A 23,899-nucleotide genomic window follows, 5' to 3' on the forward strand; every position below is an offset into this window, starting at 1 on the left:
TTTGGGGATGAAAGTTATCGTTGGTATCAGAGATAGATTTGAGATTCTACATACTATAATAAGGAGTTTGATCAAATTTGAGGTTTTAGATTGTGCAAACTTTCTTGGTTGAGTTTTGGAGATTTGAGGTTTAAAATTTTGTAAATTTTAAGAAATGATTTTTATGACCATTGGGATTTTAGTTCCGGTTGGCTTATTTGGTGAACCATAGGAAATAATCTTTATAAGATTTGAAGTCTAAATTTTGAAGGTGTACATAAGCTTAATCGAAAGCCAGATTTGAGGTTATGCAGACATTAGGATATGAAGTTTTGGATTTCGACAGGCTTTAGGAAATAATTTTATATTTGATGTTTAGAAATCTACGGATGGAAGAGCAAATCCTTCTGATATTTGAGGTTTTAAAATCTGTAGGTATTAAGGATTGTGTTTTATGAAATTTGAGGTTTTAGATTCGGCAGATGTTAAGATTGAAGTCATGACATATGAGGTTTAGATTCTAAAGATGGACGTAAGTTAAAGCAATGTTAAGTTTATGACTATAGATGGTAAGAAGGGCTTTACGAGTTGGTTAAGATATGATTAAGAATGGGTAAAACAAGAAAAATCTTGAACTTTTTTTAAATATCTATCTGGTATATATATTTTTGTTTATACATATTTTTTGTTTTCTTTCATTAGAACATTTAACCAAGTTTAAAGTCCTAGGATAGCACCCCGTCGTCGAGTTTGAAATCCTAAGGATTTGAACGAAACCATCAATAAGCGAGGCTGCACATTCGAGCAATTTAATCATACCCATCCTCCCACATTTGATGGAAGATGATATTCAAACACAGCAGATGATTGAATTCAAGACATGGAAGAGATATTTAATGTTCTGGAGTGCACGGATCAACAGAAAGTACAATTCATAGCCTTTAAATTGACGGGGAAGCTAAGAGGTGGTGGAATTCGGATAAAGCCATTAAGGAAGCTAAAGGGGAAGGAGTAGCTAGCTGGCCTCACGTTAAGCAAAATTTCTTCGACCATTTCTTCCCTAAAGCGGATAGGGAAGCTAAAGTTTGAGAGTTTACCAGTTTGGTGTTTGGTGCAGGTAGGGGTGTACATGTGAACCAAGCACCCACTGGACCCGATTAGGCTGACCCGAAACGACCCGGCTTTTATCGGGTATTACTTGATCAGGTCTCCAACCTGACTAAATAATGGGTTTGTTAATTGGTGTCAACCTATCCGAGAGTATAAAAGCATATTGATTCTTCAAACCCTAGCCAATAGCCGCCCACTCAGCCTTCTTCGTTCACTCAACCTCAAGCCCTCCGACTACCAGCTCCATGTCCTTCTGGCCAACATGGACGCCAACGGCAACAACACCATTGAGTTCGACGAACTCATCCAAGTCGTCTTGCCCGATATTGAGCACCGGATTCCCTATTTTTCTAATAACTGGCGCATGACATCGACAAGTTTGAACAAAAAGAAGAAATTCACAAAAAGGAAAATGCAACGAAATAGAAAATGGTGAATAAAAGGTTTTGGGTTTGCTATGCAGAGAAGAGGAGAAGAGGGAAATGCAAAAATGGAAAATAGCCTACATATACTGCATGCAGAGAATGCTTTCATTAATTTTTGCCATCACCTCTTCCTACCAAAATCATCTTGCAAAAACCACCATAAATTAAATTCCTTAGCAGTTGTCCACCATTGGTATAGTCACCCTCCTTTCCAAAATCAGAGCCAGATCTGAGCTCCCGAGCCGAAAGAGAAGCAATAAAGGATGAGCTTTTTTGAGTTTGTTGTGTAGAGAAGAGAAGAGAAGAGGCTATTTTCCAGCCGAGAGGCTTACAGTTTTGTTAGCTCAACTCGCCACACGCTCTACCTTTAGCATAACGTTGCTCGAGCTAGACGTCGCTGTTTACAATTCTGCTTTTGTTGCTTGGCTTCATTACTTTTGTAGGTCTTCTTATTGACGAGTTGGTGCTGGGCAGGTCGAGGCTTGGGGATGCCTCACCTTCTCAGCTCGAGATCTTCTCCTTCGATCCCAGATTCCCATGACCACTTCTCTCTTCATCTCCCTTGGTTTGTGAATGTTTACGTTTATGGAAGCATTGAATGGAAATGTAAAACGATCCTAGGTGTAAGGGACCATGATTGTGCACCAATATGCTGCAATATTTGAGGAATTATCATGCTTCACCTCATGCCTAATTCCTGATGAGGAGAAGAAGGCCAAGAAGCTTGAGGAGGGTTTGACTCACAGGATATTTGAACGAGTGATGGTCTTATAGATTCAGAGTTTTTGAAAGTTAGTGCATAAGGCAATGTTGGTTAAACAAAATCTTAAAAGAGGTGTTGAGTTGCAAGAATAGAGAAAGAGAGCTACTCCACAAGGATCCCCTAGTATGGATCAAGGGCCATGGAAGAAGAGAAACAAAGGGAACATCTCAAGTCAGAGATAGATGTAGGGAAAACAACCGAATAACCCCTATAAGTATTGTAACCACGCACACACACTGTGGAGTGCAGAATGAAATGGGGGCATGTTTTTGATGTGGTAAGACTGGTCATTTCATCAGAGAATGCCCATTGCTATTGGAAGACAACAATAAACCCAACCCACATCCAGGTCCCCGACAGACGACACAGGGAAACAATCAGCTTAGAATGGGATTAGTCTCGAGTGTTTGCACTGATACCTGGAGATGCTGAGCACAACAATGATGTGATCACAGGTACCAGCTTGAGTGTTAGCAAGAGTCTAAAATGTCTTAGTCTCTTCGCAAGTCTTCTATATCGTGCCCCTATGAAATAAACTCAATTTGACCCCATGACCATGACACATAATTTACTTCTTTAATGTCTTGTACCATGTACGTGTTTCTTGAATAATAACAATGCCATTAGCTTACGACCTATTTACGAATAGTTCTAACTCAAACTTGATAAACTCAAATTCAATTATGGAGGAGTTAATATTGGTCTAACACGAACTAGGGGCCCAAGGCCCATTACCCATAAAGGATAACTATTCAACGGAGTCGTCTCGACCAAATGGCCCTAGTCACCCTATTTATTAAGAGGGATAAGCCATCGGATTACAGGTATGGATGACATGCTATTTAGATAATTCTGACACATCAAGGATAAGCCTTATAATGGCTAAGTATTGTGCTAAGTTGATTAATTTATGGTACTCATCCAATATTCTCCACGCCTATATATAGGGACAACAAGTAATCCTCGAATCATCTAATTGAGCATTCTTGTGGTGCCCTCAACCCCCACATGTGATTTGGTGGAAGTCGTGATACCAGAATGATAACCACATGGATCATACACCCCATCGTATTGTGCAAGTGTGTGCAAATATGAAAATGTGTACATCATAAATATCGCAGCGGAAAAAAAAATATTAAAAAAATATAAGGCAGTCAAACTAATTACCAGAAATTTTAACAACAACACAACTCGGAATAGGTCCTGCAAGAAGTTAATACAGTCATCCAACTGAAATAAAGGAATGGAAAACAAAGGTCCAATAACAAAATAAAGCGAAAAAGCCTCGGGCCAATACTCCTTAGGTGGGGTTAGCCACTCTTGCTCAAATCCCTCCTCTATATCAAAGTCTACGATTCCATGAAACAGAAACGTATGTAGGAATATCACAATGAGATTTCGCAATCTCAGCAAATAAATCAACAAAACAACAACGAAGAGATTCAAACATGACATTATAAAAGCAAACATGTTCAGCACTTATTAAAGCAATAACCCCAAAAATATTCATTTTTACCACCTTCCCAAAAATATCAATACTTATAACCACTCAAGCCAAAAACCCCTATGTACCCAACCACAACAATTTAATTACTGTGTACACCATGGTCTCTCCTTAGGATGACCCGCACACCTTAGCTCCCTTCGTCACACCATGAATAATGACCGCGCATGTGACTTTGTTACTAGCGATGTCCAGCTCCGTGCTCGGCACGTAACAATACCAGGCATCCTCTAGCTTGCTGTCACCCAGCGATAGCCCAGGAGACGTCAATCAGTTTTACACACACTCGAGTGACCAGAGGAGCTCCACCTAGATAATACCCCATCTCGGCTTGCGGTCATGACACACATGCACCCGCACAAAATATGTTTACCAAAAAACTAGTTTTTAGATTACACAACATAACACAGAACGTAGCATAGTTGAATAAATCATGGCATATATCAGTAACAGTAATATGCAGATGTATGAGAGACAGTTTATTGAATGACATGGCATAGCACTCAACAATCGCACACATTAACACAACAATCACAAATCCACAGTTTCAAAAACTCCAACTACACGCATTTCCCATCCTCCATCCGGCCCTCGACCCAAATTCCGACAACAACTACGTCAAACATTCCCAACACTTCCCCTGGCTGAAGGCCCTTCTCAACACAATCAGACTACAACAATTTCATGTTAGAATTCCGAGAGTCATGTTGGAGAGTTACTTTTGACATGGAAAGTAACTCTCCATAGGGCTGAAACACCCGATTCATCATGTCCATAGAAGCCACAGGGGCATTAGCTAGCCCAAAAGGCATCACTTTGAACTTATAATGGCCATACCTCGATTTGAATGCACTCTTCGGTACATCCTTGTCTCTTATTCATAGCTGATAATAACCTAACCTCAAGTCAATCTTCAAAAAGTAGCCGCACCTTGAAGCTGATCAAAGAAATCATCAATCTAAAGTAGTGGATATTTATTCTTTATGGTCACCTTGTTAAGCTCTTGATAATCAATGCACATTTTAAGGGTGCCATCTTTCTTCTTAACAAACAGCACGGGTGCTCCCCGAGGTGAGGAACTAGGCTGAATGAATCCCTTGTCTACCAATTCTTGCAACTGGGCCATTAACAGTTTTAGCTCAGCTGGTGCCATTTTGTAAGGAGCCTGGTCTACCGAAGCCGCTTTAGTTCCAAGTCAATTGTAAACTTGACAACGCGAATGGGAGGTAATCCAAGGAGGTCATCCTCAAAGACATTATAGAGCTCTTAAATGATCGGGATTCCTGCTATAGTCTTCTTCTTTGATGGTTTAGACACCACTTGCACTAGATAGGCATCTGCCCTACTAGCCAAGTCCTTTTTCGCTTGGATCCCAGATGTAACCATGGGTCTCGACTTCAACTTGCTACCAGCAAATTCCATATAATCCCCTCCAGGGAGATGAAAACTAACCACACAGCTTCGACAATTGATACTCGCGAAGTGCTGAAATGGCCAATCCATACCCAGAATGATGTTGAACCCAAGCAGCTTGAACACCATCAGGTCATCATCAAATGTCCTCTCTCCCAAATCCAAAGGACAGCCTAAGGCCACCTTTGAACACCATACCCTCTCTCTATTTGGTAACACCGTGACCATGGATTGTGGCAAGGGTTCCGTGACTAAGTTGCACATTCATGCAAAAGTGGCAAACACAACAGAGTGGGACACTCTCGAATCAAATAAAGTATAAGCATAGTATTCATACAACTGAACTCTACCAAATGAGATCAAACACTTCCATGAAGTTCTAAAAATTTTAACCACACATGCATCAACTTAAAAGACTGGATCAAGTTCATACCTATGATGACCCCCACATCTTGAGTCTCCGGGTCCTCATCATCGACTTCACTAGGAGTCAGAGTGTACACTCTTTCATGCACTGTCTGCCTCTGATTCGCCCTTCCACCGCACTGTCCTGGTCAATTTCCTTGAGCAGCATTAGGGCACTCGAGAGCAAAATGCCTTGTCTGACCACACTTGAAGAATTGGGTCCCACCCTGACGACAGTCACCTTCATGGGATTGGTTGCACGTTCCACAAACTAGGGCTCAACCCCCCAGGCGCACACCAGTTGAGGTCTGTGGCCCGGACTATGTCCTTGATACAAATTTCTGAGGCGACCCCAAGCTGCTTCCCTTTCCTGAAGCTCCTCCTCCTCTTCTGGCCCGTCGGAGAGCCTACAGGACCACCAAATTCCTTCTCTACTATAGAGGCCACCATAACCAAACTTTAAAAAGTCAGTATTTGAGGACAAGCAACTTGCCTGCAGATCTCCCCTACGCAGTCCTTCCTGGAAGTGCTCAGTCCGCATCTCTTTAGTGGCAATGAGATGTGTTGCAAACCTCCCGAGCTCCATAAACTTTTGGGCATACTGCTCCACTGTCATGTCTCCTTTCACTAGGCTATTGAACTCCCTAGCCTTCTGATGCCTCACTCTGCTAGGTAAGAAATGATCATCAAACTCCTTCTTAAAGTATTGCCAGGTCACTGCTGTGAAAGATCCCAGCTCCATCTTGAGGATCTCCTGCTTAGTCTCCCATCAGGCGGTGGCTTCACCTTGCAATATGTAGCTTGCATACAACACCTTCGGGGACTCGATGCATCCATATATCTCAAATGTCCTTTTGAGATTTTTAATCCATCTCCCAACTCTTAAAGGGTCTTCCTCATCACCCGTAAATTCGGTGGTCCTATGGGCTAGGAAAAGCTCATTGGGGCACCCTCTCTGCTCTTCCCTTTGTTGGGGTTGGAAATTCTGTTGGAAGAATTCTGTCACACAGTTCAACGCCTTAGCCATGTCGTAGTTCCCATCCCCGCGGGCAGCTCATCCTTGGAGCTTGGCCAAAAGGTTCGTCATGTGGCATCCTAGGTTGCACCATCTTCTTGCCAAAACACAACCTTTAACCCCGTTTCTTAAACTCAACAAATGAAATTCCAAGATTAAAGGCTAGATTTCTGGTACTACACCTACGTGACGTGTGGTTTTACTTAGAACGAACCCCTTTGATACCACCTGTTGGGCCCTCGACCCCCACGTGTTTTGGTGGAAGTCGTGAAACTGGAATGATAACAACACGAATCATACACCCCATCGCATTGTGTAAGTCCGTGCGAACATGCAAATGTGTAAAACATAAATATCGCAGCGGAAAAAAATATATAAGGCAGTCAAACTAAGTACTAGAAAGTTTAACAACAATACAACCCGAAGGCAGTCAAACTAAGTACTAGAAAGTTTAACAACAATACAACCCAAAACAAGGTCCTCCAAGAGGTTAATATAGTCATTCAGCTGAAATAAAAGAATGGAAAACAAAGGTCCAATAACAAAATAATGCAAATAGCACTAGGCCATCACTCCTGAGTGGGTCTGGTCCCTCCTGCTCAAATCCCTTCTCTGCATCAAAGTCTACGATTCCATGAAATAGAAACTTAGGTAGGAATACCACAATCAGATTTTGCAATCTTAGCTAACAAATCAACAGAAAAACAAGCAAGAGATTCAACCATGAAATTATACAAGCAAACATGTTTAGTAGTTATGAAGCAATAACCCAAAAAATATTCATTTTTACCACCTTCCCAAAAATATCAACACTTATAACCACTCATGCCAAAAATCCCTTTGTACCCAACCACAACTATTTAATTACTGTGTACACTATGGTCTTCCCACGGGACCACTTGCACACCCTAGCTCCCTTCATCACATAACGGGTAACGACCGCGCATGTGACTTTGTTACTAGCGATATCCAACTCTGTGCCCCGCACATAACGTGACCTGGCATCCTCTAGCCCCCGCCAGTAAAGGGGTTCTGGAGTTGTACCAACAGCGTTACCCTCTTGGCCGAGCCTATTGTTGCCCAGGGGATGTCACTCAGTTTTATACTCTCCTAAGTGACCAGAGGAGCTCAATCGAGATAATACCTCATCTCGGCTTGCGGTTGTGACATGCACACACCCACACAAAATATATTTACCAAAATCCCAGTTTTCAGATTACAGCGCATAACACAGAACATAGCATAGTTGAATAAATCATGACAGATATCAATAAAGTAATATGCAGATGAATGAGAGGCAGTTTCTTGGATGACATGGCATAGCACACAATAACACAATAGATACAAATTGATAGTTTCACAAACCCCAACTATAGCATTTCCCATTCTCCATCCGGCCTTCGACCCAAATTCCGACAACAACTTCATCAAATATTCTCAACACTTCCCCGGGCCTAAGGCCCTTCTCAATACAACCAGACTGCAACAAAGTTAGCGATAAATTTCATGTTAGGATCCCAAGAGTCGCAATGGAGAGTAACTTATGAGGCGGAAGACAAATATTCTGGATGATCGCAGGTGATGGTTTATAGTGTCCCACAATTGAACAAGTGCGTACGTCGCTGAGCGGACGGACAAAGGCAAATGATTTAAATAGGAATATAGACTGACTATTAAAAAAATATACCAAACAAAGGTCAGAAAGCTTACTGAGCTGGTGCCAAGAATGGTGGAGCGGCGGCAGGGCTGCGGCGGAGCAAAGTGGTTGAGGCGGTCTGGTGGAATAGAGGGCTACCGGTGGGGTTTCTCTCGAAGGGATGGCAGATCCGACGTGCTAGTGGGTGATGGTGAGGATTTTCGTGGCAGGGAGCGACAAAGTAAGGCGAAGCATAGGCTATAGTGAGCTTTAGCTCACGAGTTGGGTGGAACTCAGGGAAGGGGATGGCCGGAAAGGGTAGGGGAGCACTCAAAGGTGGTTGCGCAGCCACCAAAAAAAGGCTGGGAGTGGCAGCGCATGGTGGTGCTTGGGCAAAACTAATCCTAGAGGTTTTCGGAGGTAGATCTAAGGGTGAGGGAGATGTTAGAACTTGATTTCTGGGAAGGAGAGGTCACTTGAGGGATGATTTGAGGGTGAAGAAGCTCGGCCTATTTATAGCCCAAGGGATGGTTCTTGGCAATCGCAGATACAACTACGATTGGAGGTGCAAGGTGGCATGGGCAGCACGGGCTTCATGACCGTCATACGTGTGGTGTGCGATGAGTGGCCACTAGCGATGGCGTGCCATTTCCATGGCCGAAATGGCTTGGGAGCATAGGTAGTGGGGGAAGGCTAGAGAAAGGGGTGCTTGGATTGGGGAAGAAGAAAGGTGGGCAGTCGATGGTGGAGTTGGTGCGCTGTGACAGACGTGTGGCGAAACAAGACTGGTGGAGAGCGACAGCGACGTAGGTCACGAGCACGGAAGCAGGAAGGAAGAATAAGAAGAAGAAAGAAAAGAGAAAGGAAAAGACTGCTGACGACTTCATCCTAGCAAGACCAGAGGAGGTGGAAGTGCATCCCAAAACCTCCCCTTCATCCCCCGTTTCAGGATCGTAGCGGGGACCAAGGGAGAAAGCCTCAGGAGATGCCTTCGCTGAGCCTGACATGTCTTTAACAGAGGAAGACTGTAGGACAGAAGGGGTTTGGGATGTGTTTCGTTGGGCCATGAGGATGATGAAGAAGCAAAGCGAAGGGGAAAATGAGAGAGTGAAGAAACAGAGGGAAATGGAGAGATGAGAGAGGTCAAGGAAACAGACAAAGAAGTCCTTCATTGATGAATTCTCCATGCTTACATGCGAGAGAAATTAACGGGGTAACTAGAGAAGTTAATATTGGTCTAACCTGAACTAAGGGCCCAAGGCCCATCACCCATAATGGATAACTATTCCAAGGAGTCATCTGGATCAAATGGCCCTAGCTGCCCTGTTTATTAGGAGGGATAAGCCCTCGGGTTACGGGTATGAATAACGTGGTGGTTAGATAATTCTGACACATCAGGGATAGGCCTTATAATCGCTCAATATTGTGCTAAGTTGATTAAATTATGGTACTCATCCAATATCTAGCAATTGTACTAAGTTGATTACTTTATGGTATTCATCCAATATTCTCCACGCCTATATATAGGGACAACAGGTAATTCTCGAATCATCTAATTGAGCATTCTTGAGTTATTCTCCCTCACTTATTGCTGACTTAGGTATCGGAGGGGTCACGGGCATACCGTGCGCCTACGTAACGATTTGCAGGTTAACAATCGCGACTAGTGGTGGGATACATCCTTTGCAAGTTCATTTAATAAACATACACAATTTTAAATTTGTAAAATTTCGTATATATCACTGTTTTATTGAATTTTTTTACTTTAAATAATAAAATCTTAAATATTTAAAAAGATAAGAAAAAATAATGTTCCAATGTGATATATGTCATGATTTAAATCTTAATTTATTCATTGATGTAGATATGTAACAATTTATGTAATCTTGGCCGTGCGTTAAAAGCCGTGATACAAAGTTATAAATGGTTTAATTGTCACAAGTAAAACAATTTTATAAATAGTTTACCAAATCGATTAATCAGTGGCAAACGAGCAATTGTTTTGAGTGGGGGCAACCTTTTTACCAGACGAGATGCTTATGTAAAATGAAAAAAATATTACTAAATCATAAAACAAAACTGTATATAAAATTAAATCTCAATAATTTATCAAATAGCGTAGAAATAAAATTTTAAAAACACAATTTAATGTTTGTTTCAGATTTTTTTAAGTCAATATTTCATAGAATAATTTCCATTATTATTATTTTCGTAAATATGAAATATATAGAAATTGTTTTCTTCATAAAAACTATCAAGTGATTTTTTAGAATGCCATCTTTTATTCTTCTAAGCTACTTTACCAAATTTCATGTAAAATCTATCTAGTTTGGTGTCACATTAAACATTAAATGCTATAATTACGACCTTAAATAAACTTTTCCTTACTCAATGAAATTTAAATGATAAAGCACCTCCACTATTTCTCATTTAAATCATCAATCCTAAATAGTTTTTCCCATATTTTCGCTTTCAATTCTATATTAATAAACTTAATATTGTATAATAAAAAAGCTTGGGGTTAGTGTTCATAGTTTATTATTTCTCCTGAGCTTAGTTTTAATTTAATTTTAGTGGGGCTACATTCTTGAAAATATATAATATATAGAAATTATACAAAATCTTGTTGAGGAATAATCTCACATTACCTGTAGACAAGGTCTTAGGCATGCTTATAAGGAATGAGCAATCCTCTATTCTTGAACTGGTTTTATGAGATGAGTTAGGCCCATGAATTTCTTTATGGTATCAGAGCTTGCCACAGGACGAATGAGGGCCCACACTACTGACCTCGTGACAAGGACCAGAAAAAAATACTGATCTGCACGGGAAGGAGGGTGTTGAGGAATAATCTCACATTACTAGTTGACAAGGTCTTAGAGCATATTGCCAAGTCTAAAATTTAGCTAGAATCTTAACTTTTGGCTATAGTATTAATTTTTAACTAAATGAGTCTACATTGGACTAACTATCTTAAAGTTAAAATAATAATATAATATTATATATATTTTTTTATTTTATTTTTACAAATACAATTCATATATTTCCTAGATCTTCATACTTTGTAAAAATAATGAATCTACTCTATCAATATTTGCAATCAGTAGAATAAATAATGTGCATGCCATGCATGTTTTACCATTCAAAGAGAGAGGGAAGTGAGGAAATAATAAAATATTATTTTCCATTGTGAATAGTAGCTAGCCATGTTTCGAGAGGACTTAAGATTTACTGTAGCTCAACTCTTAACTTTTAGACTTTTGGCTAGTCCAATGTGAAAGTTTTTTTTCACATTTTGCTAAAGTTTAGACTTGCATTAGCATTTGGCTAGTCCATTGCCAATGCTCTTAGGCATGCTTATAAGGAATGAGCAATCCTCTATTCTTGAACCGGTTTTATGAGATGAGTTAGGCCTATAAATTTCTTTAAATCTAAGAGTTATAGGAAAAATACATTTCTATATATATTGAAATTTTACAAAATTTTAGAAAGCATATGGGAATAAGGAAATTATAAATTTTTTTTAGAGGATGCTAATTTCAATATACATAGAATTATGAATAAAAATTAGGGGCTATTTTGAATTTTGAAAACATTTTTTTTTTGGGGGGTGGGGATGCCATTAATTTAATGATGAACTCCTTAATAATAAAAATTGGATAAGTATATATAATTTCAATAATGAAATGTATTTCTTCTAGAAATGAATAGATCAACTAAACAATTCATGAACAATAAATTCAAATTCGTTTTAAAAAAAATAATTTATGAATATACGAAATAAAATCCATAATAAGTCAACTCAAGTTAACTCGAATACAGGCAAGCTGTCTCTCTAAAAGGACTTGCAGCAAAGCGACAGTACTACTATCAAATTCTCGTCGTTAAATGAAAATTAAATCCAAATAGTCGAGGGCTTTGGAATTTTCCCACAAAGATCCAAGAATGCAAGCTCACTAACGATAATGACAGAAAATCCGAGTCCTTGAGCATCCATCACTGCGAAACACCGTAACTTTGAATCTAAAAAGCCTGCAATTAGTATCGTTTGTTTTTTGAATTGAAATTTAGATAAAAATTAAAATTAAAATAAAATATTATTATAATAAATTTTTTTAATATTAATTTTGTTTTAAAATTTAAAAATAAACAATTTATTTTATTTTATTTTGTGTAAAAATTTAAGAAAATTATAATAATTAAATAAAATAAAAGATAAATTTTAAAAGATTCGAAAAGAATAGATAATATGTAGTTTATTTTATTGAATATTAATACTCGTCGATTAATTAATATGAACTTTATTATTAAATACGTGAGTATAGTCCACATATATATTACATTTATCTCGATTCAAATTATAGAAAATACGCGAGTAATAAATTACGGTTTGCCGTAACTTTATTCGAAAATGTGAATTTATTTACCAGCAACTTTGCCAAATGGACCCGTTACAACAATAGTACTAGATCGAGCATTTCGATAGAATCAACCGCCACATTTTCTTGTACTTGACGTGTAAAAGAGGAAAGAATATGACAATTAAGAACCATGAGATCATCAGTTTGTACAAAATCTATTTATTAGATGGAGTTCTTTTTAGATTACTGTAGCAATTAGATTGTTTTCAGGAGATAAAAATGTACATGAGATAGATTTTTTAAATACGAATTATAGTACTACCCTAGCTAGCTACTTCTCATTCTTCATATCACTTAATGGTTAATGTGACATTATTTATAAATTTTTATATGAATATTTAAAATAAAATAGTGGATAATGTCGCTTCATTATAATTAGATAAATCGACTCATATTGCTATAATATATAGCCTTGTCGGTCTCAATAGTAATGTCGTCCATTTAAATTTGTAATTTCAAGTATTATGCATTTGTATGTATAGTCTTTGTTATTGGTTGCGGTTTTTCGGTTCTTTTCTTATATTTTGTTTTCTCCCATCCATTGGTTCTTATTTGATATACCTTCCATTAGATCTCCTGTGCCTTCCATGAGGGTTTTATAATTGTGAAGGGTAAAAATCCTTGCGCTGGATTAATCTTTTGGGCCGAGCTAAAAACAAGGTCCAAGTTAGAGCCCAAATATAGAAGAAGAATTCTTATAATTTCCAACCCACAAGTGTGCTAAGAATTCGCAAGGTACTGTGAATGGAATAAATCCCTTGGGCCAGGTAGAACCCAGATACAAGGACTGGGCTGAGTCAAACAGATTAGAAAGTCTTGAGTCAAAATCTGGGTATGAGACCCAGGTCGGACCATGGTTATGTCAGGAACCAAGTCAAAGAATACAGAAAAAGCTTAAGGAAGAAGGAATATCACATGCAATGCAAGTCGAGAAAATATAAAGCGGTTCACACCAAGCATTAATGAGATAGGGGGAAAACACGCATCATTCAATGCGGTCCAGGGTATAAAACATACCGCATTCGTTGCAACCCACGACAAAAGGTGTGTCGTGCCGCATTCAATGCGACCCAAGGCCTGGGCTACACACAGCGACCCTGAGCACTTCATAGCTCGGCGAGCTGACGGCACAGAGATAGCTCGGCGAGTGGACATTGTGAACATATTATCTCCTGCTATACAACACTCCATTACCGTGGAGACCAGGTCGGCAAATATAAGTAAATACTACCTGTAGTAAACAAGTATATGATCTTACACTCCCTTCTTCACTATTACTCATCTTCACCTTCTATATGATAACTAACTTAAGTATTGGAGAAATAACGGATCTTGAGGTCCTCTCTCTTTTTTATTGTGCAAGTGACCGCTCGAGCACCGTCCACGTAGAGTTATCCAGGCCTTACGAAACACGACATTAATAATAATACTTTAGACTTCCTTGGAGATTGGCATTTTCAATACAATGTTTAAAATTGTGACCTACCATGATACGTAGACCTCCGTGGATTTTGTATTGTCAACTTTTTGTCTTCTGACCTCCTGATATCTATTCATTTTCGTCAGTGTTTTCTCACATTATGATTGGAAATTTTTTTCGAGGACGGTGCTTGGGGGAACGAAAATGTTGCCGGTCTCCTACATTGTACAGATAAGTATAAATGTATTTATTTATTTTTTTTTTCAAACATTTTTGTCCCAGCATGACTCCTATTCATTTTGGTGGGCAGGGATGAATTCCGACACTTCATGTACAGGTACTAATAATATTTTCACCCACGACTGTTCCAAGGTTAATCTACGTATTTGTCTTTATGGTCCATTTACAAAGTGGGACAGAGCTTAAGGGGGAGGAAAAGAGGAAGTTCCAGAGGCAGAGCGTTAACATATTAGGTACAAATTTTGGTATTTACGCCCATTTTGTCTTAAGCCAGAACTCAAGTCTCCTTTCAATATTCGTGTTGCTATTTTTTTTCTTAATTCCAAGTTTCGGTGATTTATACATATTAAATCGTTTAGTAGAATGAAATGTTCAAAACTGCTTCCTTCCCTTTCTTCCCTGCTGTGTCCATATCAGTTGTGTTGGCAATGTTTTCTTTTGAAAACTAAAGAATTATAACGCAATATCTTTGTAACACCCCCTTCCCGTAAGTTAGGAATGTCACGTGTTTTTCATAAAAATAAACCCGATAAGAGATCTCAAATTTTATAAATGAAATTAAAAATTTATTTTGTAGAAAAAGGTTTAATAAAATGTCTTCCAAAAACATTAACTGAATAAATTCATGTCATAAAAGTAATTTTATTCTAGAAGGTCTGAAACTAAATAAACTGCTCCTTCTAATCTTGGTCTGCCTGCTCGTGTTCATCATCCTTACTTGGGTGGTTAAAAACATGAAAACAAACTAAAATGAGTCAAAGACTCAGTAAGAAATCTATCGCAACATAAACGTAATAAACATAAGGTTTTTATAAAAGTTTTCATGCTAAGAGCTTAAAATTCATGATTGTTCATACTGATGCTTATGCTATGTATGACAGATTTAACTGAAATAACTGACTGATCTGACTGATTTATTTGATTTAACTAATTTATCTGACTGGCCAACACACTTAACCCTGTGTGCGAGGTTGTACATTGGTCCCATGTCCCGCTGCAGCAAGGGGAGCCGCTGATAGTATTCTAGAATACTATCGTAGACCACGATTGAGTTCATGGCTGGCACATACACCCTAAACTGAACTGCGTTGGTACCATGCATTTGAATGTCCATCTTATTAACTGATCTGATTTTATCTTACACTTGAACTTGAGATAGTTTACGTGTCTTATACACATGAGATGCATGACATAATACATACATAATTATAATTTTTGAATTTGAACATGATGCGGAATGACATGATCGTATGCTATGCTGGATGACATGTTTGCATATGACACAAGTGGTTCATAAATGATGGCTGTAAATGAACTGGCTTGAATAATACTTATATATAAGCTGAATTGTGATGATCCTAATTTATGATCAAATTACTTACCTCGTTGCGCTTCTTATTGAATATCACTTCGTAACTCGACACCTATACGCAATAATATCTATCACTAAATCTGTCTGGGAACAATAAGTACTAATATCCTACTTAATTAAATTCACATCGTAGAACATAATCAAATAAGTATTCAGTTTATCACAAAATTAATGAATACTGATATCTTAAATTTTTTACAGTACTAATAGCATATTCATACTTTCAAAAATATAACTTAGTATAATACTTTGAGATATGATCAATTCTATTAAAGTAAATAATAAAGACCTCGATTATTAAAATATGTTTCATTTCTTAACAAAATTATTAAATCTTATAAGAAACCTAATAAATATTAATATTGTTTAAATATTCTTAACATAGTAATTTATTAAAATTCTACTAAATAGACAAATGAATATTAACAAAATATTAGGCTCAATAATATACTTTAAACATATTTCAAATTCTTTCAACACTTACTTAATAAAATGAGCATTTGACTAATATATTTATTTAATAAAAAATTAAACTCAACTTGAGAAGCAGAATGTGCTGCAAAAGGCCGTACACTGTTTTCTATTGATATCTAGATTATAATGGTTATTTATGTCACATGCAACGACTCTAGACATGACATGGCACTCATCATCCAGATTCAGGAATGTTCCTGCTAATTCTCATGTTTTGAAAGAATTTGATTTGGAACACACATAGTTTGTTAAAGAACCTCGAAATGTTCAACTTGGGTTGACAATAGTTGAGTTTAATCCATTTGGGAATATGAGTACTAGTCATAGTACTTGGTCAATTGTACTTATGCCATATAATCTACCATCATGGAAGTGTATGAATGATCCATATTTCATGATTAGTTTGCTCATTCCAAATTCGAGATCACCAAAAAATGGTATAGACATACACTTGCAGCTATTGATTGCAAAATTGAAAGATTTGTGGGAGAATGGGGTCCACACATTTGATTCATCAATATGCAAGTCGTTCAAGATGCATGATGTTGTGTTATGGACAATAAATGATTTTCTCACTTATAAAAACTTGTTAGGTTGGAGTATTAAGGGAAAATGGCATGGTCGACTTGTAATAAACATACCCATTCTAAATGGCTTACATATGGGAGAAAACTATGCTTTATGGGTCATCGTCGATTTTTACCTGGTGACCATAGATGACGTGAGAATTCCAAGATATTTGATGGCACTATTGAATGGGGGCACCCTCCACCATATTTTTTTGGACATAATGTACTTGCACAATTGGTAGATGTTGATAGTAAGGAATTTGGTAAAAAGCAACGAAAGAGAAAACAAACTATGAATGAGTTGAATTGGACAAATAAAAGTATTTTTTTCAGCTCCTATACTAGTTGACGTTAAAATTGCGGCATATTCTCGATTTTATGCATATTGAGAAAAATATATGTAAGTCCATGTTGGAAACTTTGATGTCAATTGAAGGCAAAATGAAGGATACATTAAACTCACGCAAGGATTTGAAGCGGTTGGGAACAAGACCAGAAATGTACTTGCAACAAAATGGCTCGTCTATCTACATGTCGATTGGGGTGGTATACATTGTCAAGGAATGAAAGGGTTACAATTTGTGACTGGCTAATGAAAATTAAATTAATGGACGGTTATACCTCGAATCTAACAAGATGTGTGCGAACAAATGACTAAAAAATTACTGAATTAAAAGGTCATGATTGTCATTTATTTTTACAACGTATCTTGCCTATTGGTATCCGTGGGTACTTGATAAGAGATGTGCGCGTCTTTGACTGAGTTAGGTGTATTTTTTAAAGACTTATATACTAAAATGTTGAATGTAGAAGCTTTGGATTGCATGAAACGGTAAATTACTATAATATTGCCTAAGTTGGAGAGTATTTACCCACCATCATTCTTCGACATCATGGTTCACTTAGCTGTTCATTTGTCATGTGAGGCTCGACTTGCAAGATCAGTCTAGTATAGATGGATGTTTCCCACTGAATGGTTCCTTGGAAAATTGAAACGCACAGTGGATAACAAGACCCGCCCCGAAGGGTCAATTGCAGAAATATATATTGAAGATAAGTGATATACATTCTGTTCCAAATACTTCCATGGAGTTGACACAAGTTTTCATCGTCTAGAAAGAAACTTTGATGTTGACCAAGAACGAAATGAGTTTTCTGTGTTTTCCCTACACGTACGTCCACTTGGTGCAATACGTGGTTATGATTTGTATGGAAGAGAGTTTGAGAAAGCTCAGTAGTATGTGTTGAACAATTGTCCTGAGATAAAGAGCCACTTGAAGTCAGTTGTCATTATTTGTTAATTAATACTACAATTTCCTTAAAAGAATTATAAGATTATAAATTATTTAGTAATCATCAATTTCAGTGATCATATTAACATGCTCAAAGAACTAGGAGTAAATGATATAAACCGAAAACAAGAAGAGGATTTTCTGAAATGGTTTGAAAGATGGGTAATGACATTATAGATGCAAGTTTGAATTAACAAAAAATATTATGATTGTTTATTTTTATATGTTTATGCTTTTTCTAATATGAAGGTTGTACAAATGTATGCAAGTAATCCAAACGATCTATCAGACGAACTGTATACATTGGCGCGTGGCCCCTCGAGACATGCTACTCAATATTTTGCATGTATTTTTCAGGAGAGTATGTAACGCTCCATCCCTAAGAGTCCGGAGAGTTAACTTAGGTTGCATGATAATCAACTCCAACACTGCTAATATACTTCTAAAAGCTCTAAATCAAATGTAAACATTTCAAATTTAATTAACTACACGAACTCATATATGAAATCCTCAATACAGTAACCCCAAATAATATCAACTTCTCTACATGTCACTTAAGCTCACATTTCAACAATATAATTAACAAAATCACCAATACTCATCAAAAACTTTATATTCTTAATCCACTATTCTTAAGTCATCTCACCCAATGCTTCATAGTTTTGATCCTTAGCTGAAAAATCTAAAATCATTTGAAAATATTGTGAAGATAAAGAGGGTGGGTTATCTACAACTCAGTAAGTAGAGAACATATACTAGTATGTAAACATGAGCATTTTCAAAATACAGTACAAAATATTTACTTTCAGAATGCATAATCAAAGCATGTTACCAAAAATTTCAGAGCCATGCTTTCAAATAAATTTCTTATTCAAAATCCTTTGGCTTGTCAAAAATCTGAGATCTCATCTTCATCATATCAGAGCATCACATTGGGAGAAATACTATGTTTAACCCCTGTGATAGGGTTATAAACCACCATTATACCCGTGGCTGGGTCGTATCCACTATTATAACCCATGGTTGGATCGTATCCACTATTATTACATGTGGTTGGGCCATATCCACTATTATAACCCGTGGTTGGGCCGTAACAGAAACCGAGCAGAACATCAGAATCTGACTTTAATCAAAATACAGAATCAGAATCTCATGCCAAGATTTTCAAATGCCACATCATATCAAAACCAAATACTGAATAGCTTCAGATAATTTCACATGTTCAAAATAAACAAAATCAAAACATCTTCATTTATTTACAACAAAAACTTTTAGATTTTCATATTCTCTCTTTTTTTTTGCATGATCAGAAATAGAATACACAAATTAGCTCATGTCTACACCAGTCATGACAAAAAAATACTCTCTTATACAGCTTTCATGCATATGCAGAACACATATCTGAGGTTGTTTTCTGATTTCTTTTCAAAACAAATATGCATATTTTCAAGAGCAATCTCATTTTATTTTATTTTATGCAAAGTCTAGCATAGGAACCCCGCTTACTTGGACTTCTTAGTTTTTCAGAATTTTTCTAAAAAATATCGAGTCGACTATAAATCGTCACCTATAAAAATAATCTCATAATTTTCATATGTTTCCAAACAATCACTTATTGCGATATTTAAGCCTAAGTTTTTAAAATAACTTATTTTAATACCTTAAAACTTAAAACCCTCATAATCCCAAAATGTATCATCACTTTCTAAAATCATCAATATCCACCATAACTAACGTCAAAACTCAAAAAACCAATATTTAAACCCAAAACAACCAACAAATCTCAGCATAAACCAATCATACAGACAACTCCATCATCCAATCCAACCAACCCCTTACTCATCGGACTTAGTCCGGCACAACCAACCAATTCACAATAAATATGAGTTAGCTCAAAAATATATTTAAAGGATCACGGATGTGCTAGAAGTGGAGGCACAACAATGTCACAGTGCAAAAAGCACTATGGCCGTGAGCCTCAAAATGCTAGGTTTTGAACGGGGACAAACAAAGACTTGAGATTACTAGGGAAGGGCTTAATGGTCAAAACAGTAAGTTGAATAAAATAATTTAAATACAGTTACTAGTTAAAATAAAATAATAATAAAAATTTAACAATACAATAATTTAAGTCCAACATTAAACTAATTTAAAGTAAAGAATAATTTAAATGCAAAACAATAATTAATACAAAGAAAGCACATCAAAGTAAATTTCACAACTTAAAAATTATGAAATAAATCCAAAGAGAAATCCGATAAATTTAAAACAAGAGAACCAATATTTAAATTAATTAAAAAAATCATTAAATTAAAAAAAAAACTAAAATACTGGGTATCATAGAGTAGGCATCACACAATGGATCGAGAATGCTATAGGAAAACACAAAATAATAGTGTCCTAGTCTAAGGAAGTCATGATGGAGAAAATATTGATTTCTATGAGTTATTGTTGATATAATTGGAATGAGATATTTGAGAGAGTTTGTGGTATATCTGCTTAAGTGTGATTGGTGAGATTTAAGCAATCCTTGAAGGTGAGTGTACGATGATGAATATTTCTTGAGTATTAATACATTGAAAAAATGGTATGATGATGATCATTTTATTTTGACTTCCCAAGCATCTCAAGTATTCTACTTAGATGATCCTGAGTTAGGAACTCAATGGTGAGTGGTACAAAAGGTTTCTCCAAGAAATATATATAATATTCTTCCCGAGGCGGAGGTAGAAGAAGAAGAAGAAGAAGAAGAAGAAGAAGAAGATGATCCTTCTACTCAAGAAGCATACCCAGAGAGTCAATTCGTCTTCAACTTGTTTGTGGATTTGAGCCAGTATGAGATGATTCCACTACATAGGAAAGATATTGAGGCTGAAATTATTGATGCGACAGTTAAGCAAAATGTTAAGTCATCTTAAATATCTATAGATGATGAGGGCTTATGGTCAACTGAAACTGATACAGATGATTGATCAGTTTTGTGTTCACATGACACTTTTTAACAAATCTTTAATGTCATGAATGGATCATTGCTATGCTTTGAAATTAAGCCATTAAAGAGGAAGGAAGTTCACATCCCATCTCCATCTGTTCCTAGCACTCCATTTGACTTACCAGTAGAGATTAACTTTACAGAATAAGGTAAAAATATGATAGTCATTTTGCTTCAATTAAGGTAATTCATATATATTACATCATTTCTAACCATCATTTACTTCATTTCTACAATGAATATTAAATTCTTTAAAGTTAACAGTACAATCTCTTTAAGGTCGAGACACTACTAGAGGTGTGACAATGGAAAAATATCGTAAAATGAGTAAGATTAAGGTTAACATTTCTGACGAACATACTGGAGATGAAAGACAACATGTAGTTGGGCTTGCATCACATGTGGGTACTCTTACATGAACTTATGCACCATTGGCTATAAGTTCATCGCATAAAGTTCCCCAAGATATGAAAAAACTTATCAAGAAGCATTGTTTGGTAATGTTTAATTGATTTCTAAATTTATTTAATATGTATGCAAAATATAGAACGTGCCAATTATAATTTTTTTTTGTATATTTTTTTAAGGATGACTTCAAACTAAATTTTGGTCGGAGAGATGATCATAAGACTGTGATGAGCTTATGTGTAATGCATTATGCAAATATAAGGCGAGCTATTATGAGCATTCTAATAAGTTCAAGAACAAGGACGAGGCACGCCAACATGCTTTTCAGGATTTTTGACCTTCCAATTAGAAAAACTTTGTGACATGTTTGAGGATCCAACTTATAAGAAAAATGATGAATTATTTTACGAGTCATATTTTATAATTTGTTGTTGCTATTATTTATAACTTTTATGCAGGAATGAAGTTCTATAAACAAAACAAATAAATTGAAATTAAAGATTCATCATCATGTAGACTTAAGATCTTTTCATCTTCTCTCTAAGAAATTGGTAATGCCTTAAAAAATATTTCTTTGTATATAGTTTGTGTAAGTATGTATTGTAATGACTTATATCTATAAAATATGTGTCTTGTAGCAAGAGTCAGATACCAATTATAATCGCAATGGAGACTGAACTCATCCCGAAGCCAGTTAAAATTATGTAAGTATTATCTGTTTTACTTAAACAAATTTGAATATTTGTGACAATATTAATTGTTTGTCTTATTTGTAGAAAAAATGGTTGGCCTACATTCTAAATCTTCATCATATCAAAATTCATCAACAAGTGATGTTCAAATTTTTACAAAAGATTAAGGTCTACGGTCAGAATATTTGAGGGGTTTAGGTCGCTATGTCAAGCCTTCTAGCTCTTCCTCATCATCCAACAGTTCCTCTAACAACTCTAGAGTGTTAGAGGAAGCGATGTCTGATATCGAGGAATTGAGGACAAGGCAGAATGAGCTAGAGGCTGAATTGGCCCATTGAGCAGACATAGAGATGCGAATAAAACAATAAGAACAACACCAAGAGGAGTTCAAGAGAGAGATGCTTAAACAACAATTCAGGCCTCCAAGCAACTAATTTATTTATTTGTTTCTGGTTCTGTACAATGAACACTAGTAGAGTTTTATTTATTTTATGTGTATTGTACAAATATGAATGTACTTTTTTAATATATTATGTATGTGTATTTGGTTTTTTATTATTGCATAAAAACAATTCGTTATTGTTCAAACGACCAAAAACCGTTCAAACAAAAATAGTCAAACCATCCGAACAATGAAATGGACCATTCGAACGTTCTCTATAGTAGACATTTGAACACCAATCGTAAACCGTTTGAACTTAAAAAACGTTCAAATACTTACTGATGACATCGAATGCGTTCAAACATATTTGTCTATTTAACCACCAAAGTAAACGTTAAGAACGATTTTCCATTTAAACAAATTTTGTTTCGATCAACCACTCATGAAGTATTCGTTCGAACATAATTAATAGTCGAACACTATGTTTTTTCATTCGACCGTAAATCTAGGATGAAACTAAATCATTCCAAAAAAGAATTTCCGTTTGAATGGTTTCTCTCAATTTCGTTCCAAAAGATTTTTTTGGGACGAAATTGATATCTTCGTCCAAAAATACATTTTGGGACACTGCTATTGGAATGATCTTTGGACAATTTCTTTTTTCGTCCGAATAAGTATTTTTGGACGAAATCAAAAGTTTTTGGGAAGGAAATTCACGTATGAAAAAAAGACTTTCTGCTGTAGTGAAAAATGAAGATTCAAAGAGGAAAACAACTGATTTTGGCCTTGAAAGTGATTATAATGCCCCGGTCCCGCACGGGTCAGAGAGTTACTTCCTAACACTTAAACTCACATTGCAACAATACAAAAATAGATTCCAAATTCCCAATATCATATAGAAAATTCGATTCAATCTAATTTCCTCAATATAACGAATTTTTCAAAATGTCAAATCATCACAACACAATAAAATTTCTTAATAAAATTCGACAATACTCATAAAAAAAACTTCCTATGCTTGAACCACTACACTTAAATCATCTCACCCAATGTCTCATAATCTTGATCCTCAGCTGAACCATCATAATATCTGAAAAATATTGTGGAGATAAGGGGTGAGTTATCAACAACTCAGTAAGCAGAGAGCATATACTAGAATGTAAACATGAGCATTTATAAAGTTCAGTATGCAGAACAAGACATTTACTTTCAGAATACAGAAACAACATATTTTCTTTCAGAATGCATAAACAAAACTTGTTACAAAACATCAGAGCGAAATTTTTCAAAAAAACAAACTTGTTCTCAAAAAAAAGTCCTTTGGCATATTCAATTGAAACATTATATTCATATCATCTCATAGCATCACATCGGGACAAATACCATG

At 36.3% G+C, this 23,899-nt stretch overlaps 1 long non-coding RNA gene across 1 annotated transcript; it reads right to left on the reverse strand.

The window, feature by feature from the left end:
- Positions 1-603: 603 nt before the first annotated feature.
- Positions 604-15,170, reverse strand: LOC121267463. Its single transcript, XR_005941008.1, has 3 exons — positions 14,940-15,170; positions 11,196-11,204; positions 604-614 (listed from the first exon to the last, which is right to left on the reverse strand). It is a non-coding gene; the product is annotated as an uncharacterized LOC121267463 (long non-coding RNA).
- Positions 15,171-23,899: the final 8,729 nt, after the last annotated feature.

This window comes from Juglans microcarpa x Juglans regia, chromosome 5S (assembly GCF_004785595.1).
Source record: "Juglans microcarpa x Juglans regia isolate MS1-56 chromosome 5S, Jm3101_v1.0, whole genome shotgun sequence".
In the NCBI taxonomy this organism is placed as follows: domain Eukaryota; kingdom Viridiplantae; phylum Streptophyta; class Magnoliopsida; order Fagales; family Juglandaceae; genus Juglans; species Juglans microcarpa x Juglans regia.